At 35.1% G+C, this 22,681-nt stretch overlaps 1 long non-coding RNA gene across 1 annotated transcript; it reads right to left on the bottom strand.

Moving 5' to 3' along the window:
• Positions 1–11,084: 11,084 nt before the first annotated feature.
• LOC110916212 lies at positions 11,085–12,626 on the bottom strand. The gene is made up of 2 exons (XR_002579567.2): positions 12,243–12,626; positions 11,085–11,985 (listed from the first exon to the last, which is right to left on the bottom strand). It is a non-coding gene; the product is annotated as an uncharacterized LOC110916212 (long non-coding RNA).
• Between the last annotated feature and the right edge of the window lie 10,055 nt (positions 12,627–22,681).

Here is a 22,681-nt window from a genome sequence, read left to right as displayed (position 1 = left end):
ATTAGGGTTCTTGTAAAAGCAAAACATACCTCTGTAATCTTCGAAATCTCAAAATAGAATATCATGTATGTGAAGAAGGAAAGATAGTCCAATGAAAATTTCCCTTTCTTCGCCCTCACATGAACAACTTACCTCCGTTTATCCACTCCAGATTTGTTTCTTTTTTTTTTCTCTTTTTGTCACCATGGCCCTAGATATACCAAGATAATGAAGAAAACACTTGATTAGAAGGGAAATTAAGATGTAAATGGGTGAAATCCATACCTTGATGAGCTGGATTTAGTCTGTGGTGTGAGGAGTATATAGGGTTTTTTAGAGAGAAGGAGAGAGAGTGTAGATGGAGGCGGATAAGAAATGAAAGATCTAGGAATTGCAGATCTTAGCGTGGTCTTCTTGGTACCATGATGGATGGATCTGGATTTGGGCTCTGATGAGTTTGTAGGGTTTCTTGAGAGAGAAGAAGGGCGATTTGATTTTGAAAACACAGGATGATGTATGGGGAAGTGGGGATGAGCGGGGATTTTGGACAAAAAGGATTGGCCGCCCAAACTTCAGGTTGAATAAACTTAAAGGTTGGTGTGCTTTAGATGATTGTACAATATGCTTTAAAGGCTTGTAAATGTTGAAAAGGTGGCAAATGACCATTTCTGCCCTTCAAATATGCATTATATATATATAGTATAGATAAAGGGTAAATTACTTTTTGAGTCCCTGTGTTTTATGGGTTTTAACCACTTAAGTTCAAAAGCAAAAAGTTTAACAATCTGAGTCCCCATAATCATTTTCTTTAACCATCTGAGTCCAAATTTCTAACTCCATCCACCAAGTCTGTTAACTATGAGGGTAATTTGGTCATTTACACACAAAGTACAAGTCTTATATGCACATCAGTACAAGTCTCTTCTCTCTCTCTAAACACCACTGCACAGCCACCATCCCCACCACTGCCCCACCATCATCCCCACCACTGCCACCACCATCGCACTACCGCCACCTCCAAACACCCACCACCACCGTCTCACCCCCACCACCGTGACGGAGTCCTCCATTGCCGTTATGTGTTGTACAAAAGAAACCGACTAGAGCACGTAAGTATGTAACAAACCACGTTTGTCCACTACCTGATCTCCACTCCGGCCACCGTCCGCAACCGTCTCCCTCCGCCGCACACCTCCACTCCATCCCCCCCCACTTCACAGACATCACACTCTCTATTTCACAATCTCTACATCCTACACACACACACATCTGTATCTATAATTGATAGTTCTCTATCTGTCTATACATCCGGCGAACAAAGGGGGGAAAATGAAAACGTACTCCTATAATGTGATTTCCACATAAATAATGCACGCTAAAATCCGTCTACCTAACAGTGGACACAACACTCCGTAACCGCCGGCATCTCCGCTCCGATCTCCTCGTCTCCGGCATCCTCGTGCCAGAAAATCCTCCGATAAGTTTCCGTTCGCCGTTACTAACCGTTCAGTCGCTCAACGGATTGCGTGGATCGTTCTATCGGTTCTGTTACGTCGCCACCGTGACGGAGTCCTCCATCACCATCATCTTCACCACCGATCATCTAGAAAGGGTCATCTTCACCACCGATCATCTTCTCCGATCATCTCTCTGTTCCGACTCTCACCCTCTCTGAATCTCTCTCTAAACTGTTTCTCTCTCTAGATTTGTGAAAGTGTGTGTGGGAGTTTTGTATAAAAGGAAAGAAGAAATGGAAGGGTGAGAATGAAAGACCAGAGAGATAAGCGTGAAGCAGGGGTGTGCAATAACCGAACCGTTAACCGAAACCGAACCGAAAACCGGCAAAACCGAACCGAAATTAACCGAAAGTTGGTTAACGGATATTTTTTTACCATCGGTTAACCGAAATTAACTTAACTAAACTGAACCGAATCATTTATTTCTTTATATATTTCTAGCTTTTATACCTCTATTTCATGTTTTATACTTTCATTTCATGTAATAATACATCTATTTCATTTATTTATGCCTTCATTTCATTTTTATACCTTTATTTCATTTATTTAAACATCTATTCATGCATTTATCCCTCCATTTCATTTATTTATACATCCATTTCATATATTTATGCATCTATTTCATGTATTTATACCTCCATTACATGTATTTCTAAGCAAAAAAATAGCCCTTCTTTGAACTGGTTATTAACCGAAAATTAACCAAACCGAACCGAACCGAAAATCGACAAATTAACCGAACCGATTAACCGATGACTTCGGTTACGGTTACGGATAATGCTAATAACCGAACCAAACCGAACCAAACCGTGCACACCCCTAACGTGAAGAAAGAGAAAGAGAAAGTGTTTTTTTATTTTTTAAATATAACGGTATTTTGGTCATTTAACAATATTTAACCAAAAAATTTTAACAGTGTTAGAAATTTGGACTCAGATGGTTAAAGAAAATGCTTATAGGGACTCAAGTCGTTAAATCTTTTGCTTTTGGACTCAAGTGGTTAAAACCAATAAAACACAGGGACTCAAAAAGTAATTTACCCATAAATAAATTTAGTTCGGGAATCACTTACCTTATGTGTCCATATTCGCATCTGCTTCCTTGTCTCCTTTTGACCCGTTTGCCTTACTTGCTTGAGTCCAACTCAACATGATCCTTATGCTTTCATGTCATCACAATCACATTCTCGTTAGCATACATGATTGTACATATTAAATCACATCAAATGCATAACTCACATTTGGCTCTTTCTTAGCCAATTATAACAAGCATAAGGCATATACCCAAAATCACATCTTTTCAATTTCATATAATTCATTATGTCATCCTAACACATAATCATGCTTAATTTCTTACTAATTTCGTGGATGAAACATAAACTCACTTTATTCAAGATCACCAAATTACAAATTTCAACATACCTTATGTAGAGAACTCTTAGATGATTAAGAATTTCATCACAGTCATAAGAATCTAGTCCTATTTCATCCTCAATTTGCTGAATTTCTACTTGTAGTTGAAGAGGTGGGTTTTGTTTTTCTTTCCTGCTTGAACTCGACACACACACATATGCCCACCATCTGCTACAAGTTTTTGTTTTATTATTTTCATAGCCATATTTCACTTTCAGCCCCTCATGTTTTCATAACATGTCGTTTACATATCTAACCAAGTTACTTTCCTCTTAATTAGTTTTATTAATTCTAAATAATTAGACTTACTAGCAAAAATTAACCGACTATTATTATTGTAATAGTCTAAAATTACCATCTACCCTTACGACATCATACACATAGTTTATATTAAAAACATATGAAATTTGGGGCGTTACAATATTTTTGAAGATGCAACTGTGAACGGGTCAAGTTTTGTTGAAATGGTTCAAATGGGTTGAAAGTGCCCCGGAAAGCTTGTTTTAGTTTTGTTACAAGACTTTGTATGTTGCTATCCCCTATAGCATATTGCGTTGACAGCTGTGTTACAAAAGAAATGTCATGTTATTAACTTGATTCTCATAGGTCATAACAAAAACAAAAATAGAAAAGAGTAATTACCAAGGGAGTTTTTTCTCTTAGTTTATATACTTTACGATCTTTCATAGCATGTTTTAAAGTTTTAATTTTGCCTTACATTCATTGAATATTGAAAACATGGGTTCAACTCTTGAGTGAACATTTCTACTAATGGGTGAACATTCTTTAAAATGGGTGTTTGGATGGGTTTAACTCATGAGTGAACATTCCTACTAATGGGTGAACATTCTTTAAAATGGGTGTTTGGATGGGTTTAACTCTTGAGTGAACATTCCTATTGATGAGTGAACATTCTTTAAAATGGGTGGTTGGATGGGTTTAACTCTCGAGTGAACATTCCTACTGATGGGTGAACATTTCAACTGTTGATGAACATTCTTGCTGATGATTGAACGTTCAACTCTTGAGTGAAACGTTCAACTCTTGAGTGAACATTTCAACTAGTGACCCATCTGGGATAAATTCAAAACTTATTGCAGACTTATTACATACCCATCTAGTGACCCCTCTGTAGCCATCTCCTGTTTTAGTTTGTTTATTTTCTGTTTATTTAGTTGTATTGTATTTCTTTCTTTGTATTCTGTTTCTGAAATGTCATTTTGTTCTAAATTATGAACGGGCCTCCTACAAAACATTCATTAGAAAGAATATTTACCAGGTTCCGTTATAGCAATATTCATAGTCTCTTGAACCTTCTCTGGATATTGAATCTCAACATTCATAGTTTCATCTGGCCCACGGAACAATCTTCTGGCAATTGAATCTTTACATCTCTCATTACAACATTAGAAGAAGTAGACCCTTCCCCCTCCCCGCCATTTTGGTAGCAGCCTCAAGCTCCAACCTCATTTCTTTCACACCATCAACATCATCACCAACATCGATCAAACGCCTATAAACTCTCTTGAATACAAATTTAAGATGAGTGTTTTATGAATTAAATAAACAAATAAGCATGAAGGTGCATAAAACTAACTAAAATAATTGTATCTCATAATTTGAATGTATTATAAAAACGGGATTCAACCCCATGTGTTGAAAGGAGAAGGATGAAACTATGAAGGAGAAGGATCCGTTAGGAACCACCCTTTATTGCGAGAACCGCGAGAACCAATGTGAACACAACCAAAAATACCTAAAAATAGCTAAAAACACTCAAAAAAAAATTTACTATTTTTTTATAAAAAAAATCGCTATATGTCGTCACCAAAAAACAAAAAAAAAATTCGAGTAACAATTATCCATGCACATGTACATATGTATCATTTCTTTGACAAATTCCGTAATACATTACTAATATCAGACAATTGCACTTTCATTTACACTACCATTCATAATACACTACTTTTTATATTAACAATATTAGAAATGCACATGTGCATCTATATGTATGAACTTGTTATAACATTAACAACAGTAGAAATGCACATGTGCATCTATATGTATGAACATGTTATAACGTGTTTTGGTACACCACTTTAAATACACCTTCCCTTTCATCTATCATACCATCCATAATACACTACCATTACCTCCTACCATCCGTAATACTATACCATTGTCTCCTACCATTCATAATACAATACTATTACCAATATTTCACTTTATTACATGTACATCAACACCCTTTATACCATCCAAACAACATATTACCATCAACCACTAGATATAACTAACCAAAACACATGTACATGGGCCTACTTCATCATTTAAAATCACAAACTTCTTGTACCAAAATACGTTATGTGATGGTTATACATAATGATGCACATGTGTATTCTTAATATTGGTGATGTAAAAATTAGTGTATTACGGATTGTAATGGAAATGAAAGTTCATTTTTCTACTACTGGTAATATATTACGGAATTTGTTCAAGAAATGATACATATGCACATGTGCATCCATAACTGTTACTCGAAAAAAAAAGTTTTTTTTGGTAACGAAATATAGAGATTTTTATTAGAAAAATATTTAAAAAAAAAATAAAAAATTGTGTGTTTTTTGGATTTTTTTAGGTATTTTTTGTGTTCACATTGGTTCTCGCGGTTCTCGCAATAAGGGTGGTTTTCAAATGAACTTTACCCTATATATATATATATATATATATATATATATATATATATATATATATATATATATATATATATAGGGTATGGATAGTGTATATTAATCCAAAAGTATGAGAAGTGTTTTAAACCATTAGATCAAAGATCTAATGGTTGAAATCAACAGGGATCAAATTATAAATTGTGTTTTAATTATTTGGACTGATTTGAAAATTGTAGGGGTAATAGTGTCTTTGTATATGTTTCAAATTAGGTAACCTCTCCTAAATTCTAGCGATTCACTCCTAAATTCCAGCGATTCAATTTTAAACTTATTCTAAAAATTGGACATTCTAAAAAATCCAGAAATATGTAACTGCTACCAGAAATATATAACACTATACATCCATCATATAACACTATATAACACCATATAACACCGTATAACACTATGTATCACCATATAACACCATATAACACTATGTAACACTATATAACACTATATAACACTATATAACAATATATAACACTATACATCTATCATAGACATGCTAAAAGAAAAATATAACACTATAACACTATATAACACTATATAACACTATATAACTCTAAATAACACCATATAATACCATATAACACCATATAACACCATATAACACTATATAACACTATACATCTATCATATAACACTATATAACACTATGTAACACCAAAACCCTATATAACACCATATAACACTATGTAACACTATATAACACTACATAAAATATATAACACTATACAGTTCTAACGAGATGATTCGTATTCCAATAATTAAGGGTGGAGGTTATGGGAGGTTATCAATTAATTAAATCAATAAGAAAATTACTTGTTGTAACGCCTACGTCCCTAGACTTTTAGCTATTTGTCAAGTTTGGTCCCTAAACTATGTGATACTTGACACTTTTGATACTTGTGATGCTTAAATCTAGATTCTTGATTCTTAATACTATGATGCTTGACTCTTGAAACTTGATTCTTGATGTTTAGCATTATGAGACTTGATTTTTGATAATTGAGGCTTGATTCTTGATTCTTGATACTTGATACTTGGAAACTAGACTCTTGATTCTATGATTCTTGATACTTTGGTGCTTGACTCTTAAGACTCGTGCAACTTGAGACTTGGTTGAACGAGAGACTGGAGACTTGTCACTGGCAGAAACTATGAAACTTGGAAACTAATGTGTTAATGATGAAATCTAGTTATGTGATACTATTATCCAATAATACGCAACACAAACGCTTAATCTAACTCACAAAACGAATCAAAGACTGTGAAACAGAAAGGATGGATTGATTGAATGGCAATCCGATCGGATGACCATCTGATCGGATGACCATTCGATTGGAGGGCCATTCGATCGAACTGCCATCCGATCCATGTGATACATCGCCTTAACTCCTCCTTGCACTATAAATAGGAGTTGTCACATCATTTCTCACTGATGTGACAGCCTCCTTCGAACCAGACGCACGCACTCCTCTTTTCTTCCATTTCTAGGCGATTTCGGTACGTTTTACACTAGATTCTTGTACATCTTTGATCATTACACTATTCTCTACAAGATTCTCCTTTGAAATCTCACTTTCCACCGTGAAATCTTTGAGATTTGAGCTCTTGAGGGTGACGTCATCATGGCGGTTGTACAAACTGTTGAGTGATGTCATTTCGTTCAAGATCTAGCTCAAATCTATGGAATTTCAGGTGCTTTTACAGCAAATCTTGACAAATCTAGACTTTTCATGCTAAAACTCATGCTTTCTTCATCTCTTCTTAAAACTTTACTTAAAATTGTGAGATCCGGACCTAAACGGACTGTAGGCTTGATGATTAGCCTGGAGTCGGCTTAGAGATGGATTGACGCCGGAGAAGATGGCCGGAGTACGGATTCTGACATAAACCCAGACAAGAACAGACACCTGAACGGACTGGGGTGATTCCCGTCCGAACAGACTGGCTGGATGCTGATGTGGTAATCATTGTCTCAATACGTACCGTGCGGTCGTCGTTAGAATTGAAACTTAGAAACTTTACAAAAGTGTGAAACGGGACAAAGCCTCCCAATCGAATAGCAATCCGATCGGAGGATCCGATCGAACGACCATCCGATCAGGGGTGGTATGTGAATCATGTCCCTTAAACACTTAGGATCTTTTGGAACTTGAATCTTTGAAACCTTGAAACTTTGGAAACTACCATCGTCGAATGGCAATCCGATCGGACTGTCGTCCGATCGAACGACCATCCGATCAGAGTGACCAGAGTTGAACATTTTGGAATCTTGACAACTTGGATCAGATGACCATTCGATCGAATGGCCATCTTTACGGATGACCATCCAATCGGATGGCAATCCGTCCCCCGCTCACAACAGTCACCTCAATCGAATGGCAATCCGAACGGACCGTTGTCCGATCGAACTGCCATCCGATCCAATGACTGATCCGACACTTGCGCAATCTCGTTATTTTTGTCCGACATTTATCTGTTGTAATCTAATCAGGCGAAACATAAAAGAGCTCCCTTTGATCCAATAATAGTTAATCTGTTAAGCAATCACTGTGAGTATACTCGATCCCTTTTTGTTTTAAACTTTGGGATGCAACATGTATTCTATTAAACTATGATACTTGAAACTTTTGGAATCTAAACTCTATCCTATGTGAATGTGATACTTGTGATTCTTGATTCTTGATTCTTGATTCTTGATTCTTTATGCTATATGAACGTTTAATCTAGAGTGTGTAGTTCCGCCTTAACAATAGTAGCGCTATAGGAAGATGCACCTTCCCATTATTCTCGGGGATATTGTTAGGAGGATTCTAGTTTTCCTTGAGTCTTGGGAAAACACCAAAGCATCGGGACACTTGGGCTATCACTTGGACTGCGAACACTAGCATGGCTGAAACTACTTTTGGGCATCATTTACATGATGGATATGAGTCTTTTTAATCTATATGCTATATACTCAAACTTGTATACTCGCCGGTACATTTTTGTACTGACTTTATTTTAATACATGTTGCAGGCTGACAGGATGCTAGGAATCAAAGAAACTTACTAGGATGCTGCTAGAAACACATCTTAGTTAATCTAGAATCATTTGGACAATTATTTGATGATTGTATTTGATACTATGTTTTGGTTGATATTTGATGTTAAACAATGAAACTTGATTAATCTATAATGAAACTTTTGATGTTATGGAAAATCATGAGCAATCTGAATGCTTAGTGCCACACCCTGATGTTTTCGCCATCGGTTGAGGTGTGACAATTGTTTACCCCTTTTGAATTAATTTAGATTGAGGACACATGTCATCTCCACAATATTTCTCACCCTTCTCACACTTTTAGATTAATGTACAGGATCCTCTACCTATATATATGTATATAGGGTCAGGATTTAGAGAAAACGGTGGAAAGTGTGAGAATGTTATGGATCGTCCGATCAAAACAATCTATGGACTAAATTGGCACGGTGGCGTTTTCGTAAATAACACGAATTCTATTAAGTGGACGCGCTTCATTAAGGGTAAAAGGGTCTTTAGACTTCTCTACTAAAAATGCCAAACTAATGAATAAAACGCCATTACAGGCAAAAACACATCCCTATATAAACAAAAACATCTCAGACATAAACACACCCCTCAAACCTAAAACGCCATATTTACTACTATATACCATTCATCTTAGAAACGCCAAAAACCCCAAAACATCAAACACACCTACTCAAAACACCATATTTTACTCTATACCAATCATCTTAGAAAACGCCAAAACACTCAAACATCAAAGATTCCAAAAAATCGATGTTTCTTTTAGATACACTATTTCCTAGGTAAAACGCCAAAAATGGCAAACATCGTTTCTTGTATATTCAATATTGTCCAACGCGAAGTTTTGCATAATGCATTCTTCCCTGAGGTTATGTGACTCAATAACATTTTGCTGCATGAGATGGACAAATCTTAAACAAAAAGATGCCGGTGTCAGACTTATGTCATTTTTTGTGTTTTGTTATTGATGAATATTATAATGGCATGAAGAGACGAATGACACTGATGAGTGGTTTAAAGATACATATTCAAACAAAAAACTCACGCCATTTTGTCTTTCCAAACGGCCACAAAAAAGCCTACTTCAACAACAAAAACTCAAGCATGACAAAGTCAAACCGCCATTGAACATGTTTCAAAGAAGAAAGAGACTGATGATAGTGAAGATTTGGAAGATGAATTGTTTCTATTTTTATTTTTTTTAATTTTATTTTTCTGTTGTTTGTTATGTATCTTCCAGCTAAGAACAAAAAAAATACATTATTTTAATAAAAACGCCAAACAGACATAATGATTGTGAAACGCCATAATGCAATAAAACGCCAAAAACTCCTAAACTATAATAAAAGTAAGTTGGACAAGTATTATTAAAAGCTAAAAATGAAAAAAAAAACGCCAAAAACTACTTAAAGCCATTGAAAAACACCAAACTTGGAAGATGGCACATCTATAACCCTAAAAACTCATAAAAAGCTGAACAAAAACAGTAAAAATACACACAGTAACTGAAAAGACGGCTACTTTATTAATATCATTTATTATAAATAAAATCCTGCCTAAACTACGCGCCAAAAACATCCTATAAGAGAGACGTCTCTGCACAATCAATTGATCACACCCAAAACACAACGCCATGTTTCCTAGAAACCATTCACTTTAAAACGCCAAAAAATAGTTAAAAAACCCACAGATGGGGAACCTCATTTCTTCTATATTGAGTATTGTTCTGAATGAAGTTTAACTGAATGGATTCTTCTCTGAGGTGGGTATCTCTATAAGTTTTTGTTGAATGAGATGGACAAATATTCATGAAAAAGAGACTGATGACACTGATATGTCATCATGTCACTTTATTCTTGATGGATATATGGATGGCATGAAGGGATCAATACATTCGCGCAGACGTTGATCTTTAACATGTCACCAAACAAGTATATATCAAACCACAATACAGGATGCCACTAAAAATAAGCATCTTTTCAAGATGGGCGTTATGTAGGAAAATAAGGATCTACATAAGGTATTCAAAACAGGTTCAAAACGCCAAAAAGGTTAAAGTAGAAGAGGCTGATGACAGTGAAGATTTGGATGAGAAATTAGATTAGAATTTTTAATTTTTTTCATTTTCTATTGTTTGTTATCTAATTCTAGGCTAATAAAAAAAATTAGTATAAAACGCCAAAAACTACAAACACCAAAACGCCTGATAGTATGAAAACTGTGAGAACGGATGCTAGCAAAGCACGTTGTTGCTATATAAAACGCCAAAAAATGCCAAACAAACTATTACTGGAAAAAGCGACACTAATTGACAGATGAAACTGAACGAAACAGTAATTGCAAAAACAGTAAAATGAAGAGACGGTAACATTGTTGCCAAACATTTATTATATTAAAAGCCACTACATGGAAAATTGAATTTGTTTATTTTTTCAAAACGCCATAATTGTCTGTCACATTATAGGCCTGCATCCTACATGACACAACACTTGATAGAAAAAAATGAACATCAAGAAAATTACTGATGTTTTTTACATTATAGGCCTGCATCCTACTTGGCACAACAATCAAAGCCATACTTAGTTAAAACGCCAAAATATTTACTATGATCCTGATCTAAAAGCAATAAAAACGCCGCATATTTTTTAAACGCCAGAAAATGGAAATGTGATGTGACACGCGTTTAAAAAAAGAATATAAAATGACAACCCCCCCCCCCCCCCCGCGCCCTTCACTAAGCCGAGTGACACGTGTTACGCCAGAATCCGTTCTCACCGTTCTCACACTTTTGAGCGTTTTCTCCTGATCTCGTTTCTCTCTCTATATATATACATATACATATACATACTAAAATTAAATTATACACTAAAAAATACATGTAGATTAAGAATTGTGTTTAAACTAGACAATTGAATATTTGAATGCACGTTTCATATTTAACATTTTAGGTTTGGTGTAAATAACCAGTTATTTAAAATTTTTTACGTAAAATAACCATTTTTTTAAGTTTTGACATGAAATAGCACTTAATAAGAACAAACGCTGAAACCCACACACAATGTATAATGTGACTCCATTTAGCTAGACGTGTTTGTGTAGGGTTGAGCATCTTGTGGGTTGACCCAAGAAAACCGATGAACTGACCCGGACCTTCCCAAGACCAACCCAAAACACACAAATTCGGTGCGGTCCTTGATCTAAAAACCCTCCCTTGTTCAATTTCAGACTAAACCCGACGAAACCCAAACTTCCTTTCGACCTTGTATGATTGAAGATTATAGCTACACCTTTGGTTGAAGAACAACATGCTGGAAACAACAATAAAAGAATTAGCAAAATAGCATCAAACTCATAGCCATCTAGCCCAATGCAACAGTAAAAGATATAGCAAAAAACATCAAATTTTGAGAATATCAACATAACTGATATCTTTTTTTTAAACAAAAATGTATAACGTTAGGAAGAAACCAAGTGTTACATTCTTCTTACGAATAAAAAGTGTAATTAGAATGTGTGCCGATCATATTCCTAGCAATGTTAAGGAAAATAAAGGTTTTTCAGTTACCTCAGAACGATTCTTGATAAAAGATGAAATAGAGGAAGAAGATATGTGATGATGACAGAACAATAGAGGGCACAAAGAAAAAAGATGCCAAATATTAGCTGCAACTTCGTCATCTGTGCTCTCTATCTTCTGTCAACAACATCATCGAGACACTTCAACCCGTTTCATCAACATCTTTTATCTCACTAGTCGTTCTTCATCATAGGATAAACCAACAAGTAGATAGAACATGAAAAAAAGAAGTTGTTGTGAGCAAAAACTTGTTATATTTGAACTTAGCAACACACAAAATAAATGGTAAGCTTTCACTTATATTGAAAGGAAATGATAAACGTATGATATATAGACCAATGTTTATAACATACTTAGAATAAAGCACTATCTGCCTCATATCATAGAATTTGTATGAAAGTCTATGTATTTATAGGCCACCATGGAAGATGATACGAAAAATGATAGGTTCTAGAGGTTTCTAGAATGGTAAACAAGCAAACACATATTTCTTGTTGAAATTCTTAAATAGTGTTTGTGAATTACGCTTTTTAATTATAATACTTTTATTCTATCTAGTTCATGAGGTCCATAATAAAACACCAAATACATATGGATTAATAGAGTTCTAGATTTCACGGTTAGTGAACCTATCATTCATGATAGAATTAGAACTTTTTAAGTATATATGAGATTAAACTACAAGAAAACGATAGTATGAAAACCATGTGTTAATAAAAAAGTCTCGCTAGTCAGAGCGTCAACTGAAACTCAGACCCCCTTAGGTCCGTCATAGACGATCAAAGTTAAGTGGGCAACACTTGTGGAATAAAACATTAAAACTTTTTAACATAACTTTTTAACCCTTTGTACTACACCATTTTCTTAGAATTTCGTTAAGAAGACGAACACAACCTAGTCTATTGGGAAAGGCGAACAAAACCTAATCTTACAACTTCTATCGCATCTCAGTAAATATCCGATTTATAGCAAATCCAAACGACTGCACGCAAATTAACGGAGTTTACGTGGTTAAAGAAAACTAAGGGCTTAATTGGGAAATACTAGAAAGGTGGGGGATGCATGAAAATGGGAAGAGGGTATGGCACATGTGTAGTTGTACTATGGTTCACACAAAAAGAGGTGTTACAAAACCATCAACGGATCAAGGGGGGCCGGATCAAGGGAAGGGTAGTATGATAAGGTACCATGACCTGTTTTTGAAAGATTCAAACCATAGTTGTTACCTCTGTACATTTTCAATAGCATCATAATCTTCAGATGATCTTCAAGTTATTATACCTTACAAGGACACCTGGCTTGTAATATATATGTTAGTCACGCGCTCTAAGAAGCGTTCATTTCAAAACTAATAATATGCTGGGAACTGCAAGAATTGTATAACAATGTACGTGGTGTTTTGAATGTGATATATAAGATAGTTACGTAACGTCACCCTTTCTTTCTATCATGACTTATGCGGTTCTTATAGTTCTTAATATATTATTTGTTTTGAAAAAAAAAACCCATCCACACACACATCTATACTATATAATAATATTAGGTTAGAACCCTGTGTATTACACAGTTTGAATTAGTAAAACTTGCTTTTATTTTTGTAATTTTAAATATGTGGGATCATAAAAGGCGAAAGAAGAAAATGAAAATCATAACTCTTAAATTTAGAAAAATAGAAGCAAAATAACGGTGAACTAAAACTTTTTTATAAAATGGTAAAATTTAAATAATGAAAAATATGCGAGGTTGATGGAAATAGAATACGGAATGTATTAAATGTTACATTAAAAAAGAAACGGGTGTAAGTTAAATGTATAAGGTTTAGGTGAAAAACAAAAATTAAGCTGACGTGTCATGTGTCTCCTGTGACTTTTGTATATTAGGTTTAGTTGTTGTTATTACTACTATTATTATTATAGGGATAGAGATAATAGAGAAGATATAAGAGCATTCACATCTAAAGAATTAAATTGTGAGTGTGGGGTTTTTAAAATATAAAGAGTATAAAAAATGGTTGTGAGTGGAGGAGAGAGAAAATGTTACTGTTTATCTGTATGTTTGGGGGGACACTGTTCATTCATTATAATTTTTTAATATATATTGAAAGTGGTTGTGAGTGAAGGAGAGAGAAAAATGTAATGATAAAGGTATAAAAATATTATTTAATTGAAAAGGAGAGAGAAAAAGTATTTGTTTTTAGTGGAAATATATTGTTATAGAAGTTGTTTTTTAGTGAAATGCATGTATAATTTTAGAGGACTGGATGTGAATGCTCTAAGGATAGACATAGAGATATTGATTATGTATACTCCTATATTATAGGAAATAAACATTAATATTTGAATTAAAACTAGTATAAAAGATAAATATGGAAGAGCTATTCTAACAGTGACACCTGACATTGTTAATAACCATCTTTTATAATAGGGAATTAGGGATATAGTGGGGTGCCCGTGCAATGTAGGGGGAAATACAAACAGTTATAACCACGTAACACGTTAATTTTGTTTAAATTTAATAAAATCTATAACAATACCATACTCAAATGACTGAGAATAAAATGATTTTTTTATGATGTAATGTTTTTTATTAATATTAACGTATGAATAAGCTATGACCGTTTAAAAATCATGAGAAAAGTTGGTTTAAATACCAACAATGTGTTTTAAAACTTTTTACCATATGTTTTAAAAGTTGTAATTATTGAAAGTCTTAAAACTATATAACTTTTTATCCTCCTTATATGTATTATAATATAGTATAGCTATAAGAAGGATAAAAAATGATTTTACATAATTTTAAGACTTTAAGTAATAAAACTTTTAAAACATATGATATAATCTTTTAAAACACCTTTAAACTACCCCCCCCCCCCCCCACCCATGATTATTATACGAACATAACGTTTTATACGTCAATATTATTTAAAAAAATTACACTATCAAAAGAAATATTTTATTCTCTTTAATTTGATTATTGTATAATTGTTATAGTTTTTTAATTTAAAAAAATTAACACGTAACATGATTTCGAGTGTGTTTGTGTTCCATGCCATACCGTGTGGACACCCCTTTAGTGTGTATAAAAAGCCAAGTCTTGAATAGGGGTGTTTAAAATTATCTATATCTGAAAATCTGATCTAAACTATCCGACATCCAATATCCGAACTATCCGAAATTTGGATATCAGAATTTTTCGAATTTGTATAGTGATTTAATAAAAAGTAAAATGCACAGATAGTCATTGTGGTTTGTCAAAGTAACACAGTTAGTCCCAGACTTTTAAAAATTGCATTCGTGTTCCATGTGGTTTGCTTGGTTGTTACTCGGATATTCCATAAAGTGGATGAGCTTCAGTTTGTGGCGTTAAGTGGGTGTGAATTGACAAAATTCCAATCTAACATTTAAAATGTATTTTTTTATTATTTTATTTTAGTTTATTTGTGGTATTCCTTACTTATCTTCAACCTCCACCCACCAGCATCAACATCTTCCACCACCATCAACAACCATAGTACCATTTTTATTATTTTAGGGGTAAAAATAAAATCAATACTTTTAAGTTAACAATTGATAACCAAAAATAGACAACGAAGCAAATGCAAATTTCAATCAAAGCTAAACTGCCTTCGAATCTTTATAATAATTGGCATTAAGAGTGGTTGCAACTGAACCAGTTCGTTGTGCATCCGGGTCGGGTACATCAAGAGTAACAGTGGAGTCCGAGATCCGACCCAACCGTACAACTCGTTTTAAGTTACCATTGATAAAGCACTGCTTGTTCAGGGCTAACGGCTGTTAAAGCAATAGTAATCCATATCTGAACTGTCACACCCCGATATTTCCCCATATTACCGGTGGGGAGTATCGTGACGTAGTTGATATCATCATAGTCAATATACACAATATAATAGCACAGCGGAAGGCTTGGTAAATAATTACTATTACAAACCATAGTGTCCGAGTGTCCAAATAAAAGAATATACAGACTGGTTGTAATAGAAGATCCACAGGCGGATCATAAAAACAAAATACAAGAAACTGAAATAACAGACTTCAGGCATCTAAGGATTTGCAAGATCCTTTTAGTTGACACCAAGTAGCTCCAACCTAATTTCGTGAGGTACCTGTCACTTAGTATTTGGAAAATACGTCAGTTTACACTGGTAAATACAATTAACCGACTCATTTGAAAACTTTTATGAAAATTGATTTAAGTGCACAAAGCACAAACCATTTATAACATGGGACAATATTTAATAAAATCTTGTGTACAGTTTTACATCTTTGTCATACATATGGGGCCGGTTTGGAAGTCGGTCATGATAAACCGACTCACCACTTATAAAACCCAAAAAGGAGTTATCCCCAACATGTGGATTATTTAGCATTTGCATCTGTCAGGTGTATGCCTACACCCTGTGCATAGGTCGTGGTCATTTTCAAATGAAATGAGCCGAGGATATCCAGGACACGGTCGTATTAACCCCCAATGTTTATGTTATCAAACAAAACAGATTAAAACGGGTTATGCAAATTTATTAATCACAATCCGATTAAATGATTTCATACCCGACCAAGCGGTATTATTATAATACCGTATACCAAGCCCGTATAAGGGAAAATAAGTTAAAAGTATTTAACTGAGCTAGATGTATAATAAGTAACTCAGCGTATGTTTCCTAAAGCCTTATGTAAATACCTTCTACCGAAGCTACTCAATCTGTATGGAAGGTTTATTAACCTATTAGGATACTAACGGGTCTCTATTTAAGTCAAAGACTTAAACCGGTTAGCTTGAAAGATACTTTACGGTTCTAAACGCTAGATTAAGCGGAGACCGGAATGGAATGTGATTTAGAACCAACATGTTTGAATACTTGTATAATATGGGTAAACTAAATACATTCTAGATTTTGAAGATTTAACGAAAAGGTTAAACCCATTTCGGCTAATTTATGTAAACTAGTTACATAAACCAAACCGAACGCATAATTGCTTAACGGGTAAACAAAAGAATTATATACAGGTCTCATATGTTATTATGCTTAAAATATGTTAATACATCAGTAGGATGTTAACATATATGCCCAAAAAGTATTTAAAACCAATTTAAGTCTGGTAGGGGCATTTTGGTCATTTTAACATTTATAAAAGAGGTTTTATAGTAAACTGATATTCTGGTCCAAAGTATTCAGTAAAAATATTTATTTTACATTGTCAAAACAGTAAGATATCATACTTAAGTGTGGTTTACCATTTATAGCCAAACTATGCCCCGAAAGGATATTTTGGTCATTTCACATATGCTTTTAAGGGTATAATTGGAAGTCTGAGTTCATGACTTATACCTACTGTAAAACTATTAAAATTTATTTATAAAATCAGTAGGTAACAACTCTTAGGTGTTTAGTATAGTTTTAAACCATACTATGCGCTTAATTAGCGTAATAGTCGATAATTGACGATAATTATGATGTTTATGGAAATATGATTTTGATCAGTCTTAAATGTTCAAAATATTTTATTTAATATATAATACCAGTAGGAAAAGATTTGGTATGCAAATCATATGTTAATCTCATTTTATGAACGAAAAGGGTATTATCGTCATTTACCGAATTATACAAGAACTCAATGATATGGTCAGATTATAATCTGATCAAAAATCCCTAAAAATAATATCTTAACAGTAAATAATGAGTTTTGGGTCAAAATCCACGTTTAAACATGCCTTATGCATAATAGCGTAATTTAATTAATAAAAAGTTCTAATTTACGATATCATGCATAACTTTAGTTTGAGACCAGAAACTGATGTCCAATTTATTTGACATACTTATATATCAGTAATAAAGCTTTTTGTCCTCTCACATTTCCAAAAATCTCGTTTTTAGATCAAAAGGGCAAAATGGGCATTTATAAGCATAATAACGGAGATTAGCATATAATTCAGAATATAATGACCAGGTAATATAACCTCAGAGGGTTATACTACAACATAATGTGGTCCTAATGGAAGCTTAAAACATGGAAGAATTAAGTTTATTCGGGTCAGAACTGAAAGTCAAAGCAAAAGTCAAGCTTTTGCGACTTTCGGTTGTGAACCGACCCTAAACTCAGAATTGTCGGGTTAAACATGCTTAAACATGCTCTAATAATAATTACCAACTTATTAGAATGATACAATGTAGTTTATAATCCCTGCATTGTTAGTTTTGATTATTATTTCAATTCTGACCAGTTTGACTTTTTGGTTAAATAGTTTGACCCGTCAATTAACTAAGAAAATTAGATAATTAGGAGGTGCCCTTTTAAGGGATTAACACCTACCTAATTATATTTGCCTCGGACAATGGCTGGACCATTTGTGTTTAAACCGAGAGTCAAAGTTATTTTACGTAACCTTGACTTTTCAGTTTTTAAATAAGAAAACTGAACTAAAGAGGGGACTAAGACACTTACAAAGGGTCCTAGCAATCTTTTCTACTAAGATGAGCTTCCTTTTGAATCAGGAACCTCCAGAATGCTCAAGAAACTCAAGCTAGAGAGATGAGAGTGAAATGTTTGGATGTGCAAGTGAAATGCCTACACTAAAGGACCTATTTATAGTGAATTGAGACCCCTTATGATCATCACAGGTGTATAGGGAAGTAATCTGATGTCTCCAGGTGTCTTGGTGGTAATTTAAAACCATCAAACAGCCATAGTTTTTCGATTTGTTTGGATTGGAGCACAAGGAAGAAGAAGAAGAACAGCACCTGTCCTGCATATTCTGTCAAAATAGAGCCGTCGCGTCGCACGACGGCATATGACCATCAAGGTCGCGCAGCGCGACACCCCCCATGACCAGCCAAACAAGTGTCAACTTTGACATATTCAGTCCCTGCACCTTTATAAGCTCAATATCTTTCATTTTAAGCCCAATAGGCCCTTATAGTTAGTTTGTAGATGATCTAAGGAGTATAAACAAACACCGTTAGGCCCGGTTTCGTTAAACGATCACCGAAAACATAAGTTTCGCCTCGTTGACGCTTTTAACCCTAATTCTTGGGAATTTGCGTAAACAACACATAACGATCTCGAAACCTCGTGAAATTGATATCACTTAATCTTGAAAGTATATTTGAATATTACGAAGCCCCGGGTTCGTTAAAAGGCCACTCAGAGGTAAAAATTAACATGTTGACACGTTTAACCCCTGTAGTTTATAATCTTTCGATTATTTTCACAAACGGGTTCTTATATTCGAATAATCACTCGTTTAAGAATATATTCTTCGTGTGTGGTCATTCAGAAGCATAAGTTTGGCATGTTGACACTTTTAGTCCCTTCGCATACATAATTTCATCGTTTTACATCTTCAGTCCTTAAAACTCAATCTTCCACATGATTAGGGTTTAGGACACGTGTCTTCACATAATTGGACACGTTTTTACGAGGTGTTACATCCTCACACCCTTAAAAGAAATCTCGACCCGGAGATTTACTGAAACAAGTGAGGGTACTTTTGTCGCATAGTGGACCAACCTCCCACATATATTATGGGCCTCTACGGGCATCCCATTTAACTTTCACTATAGGCACGTGCTTCCTTTGGAGCTTTTTAACCTCTCGTTACTCGATCGATATAGGTCTTTCAACAAACCTCAGGCTTTCATCAATCTGTACGTCTTTATGAGACATTGCTAACGATTCATCAGCTAGACATTTATTTAGATTACAGATGTGGAACACATTGTAAATTCCACTGAGCTCCTCAGGTAAGTTTAGCTTATAAGCTACACTGCCGACACATTCGATAATCTCAAATGGTCCAGTATACCTTGGGCTTAGCTTTCCCTTCTTACCAAAACGCATCACACCTTTCCAGGGTGATACTTTTAGTAAGACTTTGTCGCCTACCTCAAACTTTAGAGGTTTCTGCCTCTTATCAGCATAACTTTTCTGCCTATCCCTGGCAGCTTTTAGGCGATCACGAATTTGGACAATCTTGTCCATTGTTTCAAGGACTATATTAGGTCCTGATAACTGAGCTTCTCCTACTTCCACCCAACAAACAGGCGTTTCTGCATTTCCTTCCATACAATGCCTCAAAAGGCGCAGCCTGAATGCTAGTATGGTAGCTATTATTATAGGAGAACTCGATCAAAGGTAGGTGGTCATCCCAGCTACCACCCAAATCAATAACACATGCACGAAGCATGTCTTCCAAAGTTTGAATTGTACGCTCACTTTGTCCATCCGTTTGAGGATGGTAAGCAGTACTAAAATTCAAACGAGTGCCTAATGATTGTTGGAAGCTTTTCCAAAAGTGAGAGGTGTATCTAGTATCTTTATCAGATATAATAGATACCGGCACTCCGTGGAGAGATACAATCTCATCCACGTACAACTGAGCTAGCTTGTCGGAGCTATGAGTCTCCTTGATGGGTAAGAAATGTGTTGACTTAGTCAGTCTATCGACTATGACCCATATAGTATCATTTCCATGTCTTGTTTTAGGTAACTTGGTTATAAAATCCATGGTTACCATCTCCCACTTCCATGTGGGAAGTTCTGGCTATTGTAGCAAACCTGACGGCTTTTGATGTTCAGCTTTAATCTGAGCGCATGTCAGACATTTTGCTACATGTGTGGCTATAGATTTCTTCAAACCTATCCACCAATAATTGGCTTTCAAATCTTGATACATTTTGTCACCTTCAGGGTGAACTGAGTATTTAGAATTGTGAGCTTCCTGGAGGATTACATCTCTAAGTCCTCCATGGATAGGAACCCAGATTCTACAATTCAATCTGAGGATTCCATCCTTGCCATGTGCTAACTGTTCAGCAGTTACACCTAACTTTTCACTTGGAAGGTTAGTGTTGGTGCATAATGTCTAAAGCCTGCGTCTTAGTCTTAGTTGTTGAATGTATAGGGTCTAGATGTGTTAATTATGTATTGTATAGGGGTTAATAGTGTAAAAGTTGGGTTTGCATGTAAAGGTTTCGCTTATATGGACATGTCCATATAAGCGAAACTATTTGTTAAAAGGTTTCGCTCATATGGATTGTCCACATAAGCGGAACTATCACCCCTATAAATACCCAAAGTGTTTTCTCATTTTGTACGTTGATGTCACAAGTGTAGCCGACCTGCTGACCTTGTATTTTCAGAAGATTGAATGAGAAAACGGTGTTAAAGTGTATTACTTCTGTTTCTACTCCTTTCTTGCTTTGATTCATGCCGATTTTGTATTTCCGCTGCATTTTCGGTAGTTGCTAGCTCGAATTGACTCAATTGACTGTCAAATACGGTCCTACAGTTAGCTTCCAAAATAGCTTCCTTCTGAGCAGCTAACAGTCTTTCATTCAAGCTGTTCTTAAGTTCAATGCTCTTGGCATTAATCCTTATAGGTTTGATTCTATCTTTTCTACTTAATGCATTTGCGACTACATTCGCTTTACCAGGATGGTAGCGAATTTCACAATCGTAGTCATTTAGAGTCTCCATCTAACGGCGGTGCCTCATATTGAGTTCCTTTTGATTGAATAAGTGTTGGAGACTTTTGTGATCCGAATATATCACACATTTAGTTCCATATAAATAATGTCTCCATAACTTAAGTGCAAAGACAACGGCACCCAACTCCAAATCATGGGTGGTGTAGTTCTTTTCATGCACCTTTAGTTGTCGCGATGCATAGGCAATCACCTTGCCTCGCTGCATAAGTACACAACCCATACAGATGTGTGACGCATCGCAGTACATGACAAACTCTTCTATTCCTTCGGGAAATGTCAACACCGGAGCATTGCTCAATTTCTGTTTAAGAATCTCAAAAGACTCTTGTTGTTTAAGACCCTAATCAAACTTCACATTCTTGTGGGTCAGAGTGGTCAATGGTGCAGCTATCCTCGAGAAGTTCTCAATGAATCTTCTATAATAACTAGCTAATCCCAGAAAGCTGCGAATCTCTATAGGTGTCTTAGGCGCTTCCCAGTTCATGATTGCCTCTATTTTAGCGGGATCTACTTGGATACCACGCTCACTCACAACATGTTCAAGGAATTGGACTTCGCTAAGCCATAACTCGCATTTTGAGAATTTAGCATACAGCTTCTCCTGTCGTAGTAATCCTAAGATACAGCGAAGATGTTTCTCGTGATCAGCTTGATTACGAGAATAGATAAGTATGTAGTCTATAAAGACAATGACAAACTTATCTAAGTATGGCTTGCAGACTCGATTCATGAGATCCATGAATGCTGCAGGTGCATTAGTGAGCCTGAAAGGCATCACTAAGAACTCGTAGTGACCATACCTCGTTCTAAACGCTGTCTTAGGTACATCTTCAGTTCTAACCTTAAGTTGATGATACCCAGATCTCAAATCGATCTTCGAAAAGAAGCTTGCCCCTTGGAGTTGGTCGAATAGGTCATCGAT

This window comes from Helianthus annuus, chromosome 16, assembly GCF_002127325.2.
Source record: "Helianthus annuus cultivar XRQ/B chromosome 16, HanXRQr2.0-SUNRISE, whole genome shotgun sequence".
In the NCBI taxonomy this organism is placed as follows: Eukaryota; Viridiplantae; Streptophyta; class Magnoliopsida; order Asterales; family Asteraceae; genus Helianthus; species Helianthus annuus.
This window is presented reverse-complemented; position numbering and strand designations above follow the sequence as displayed.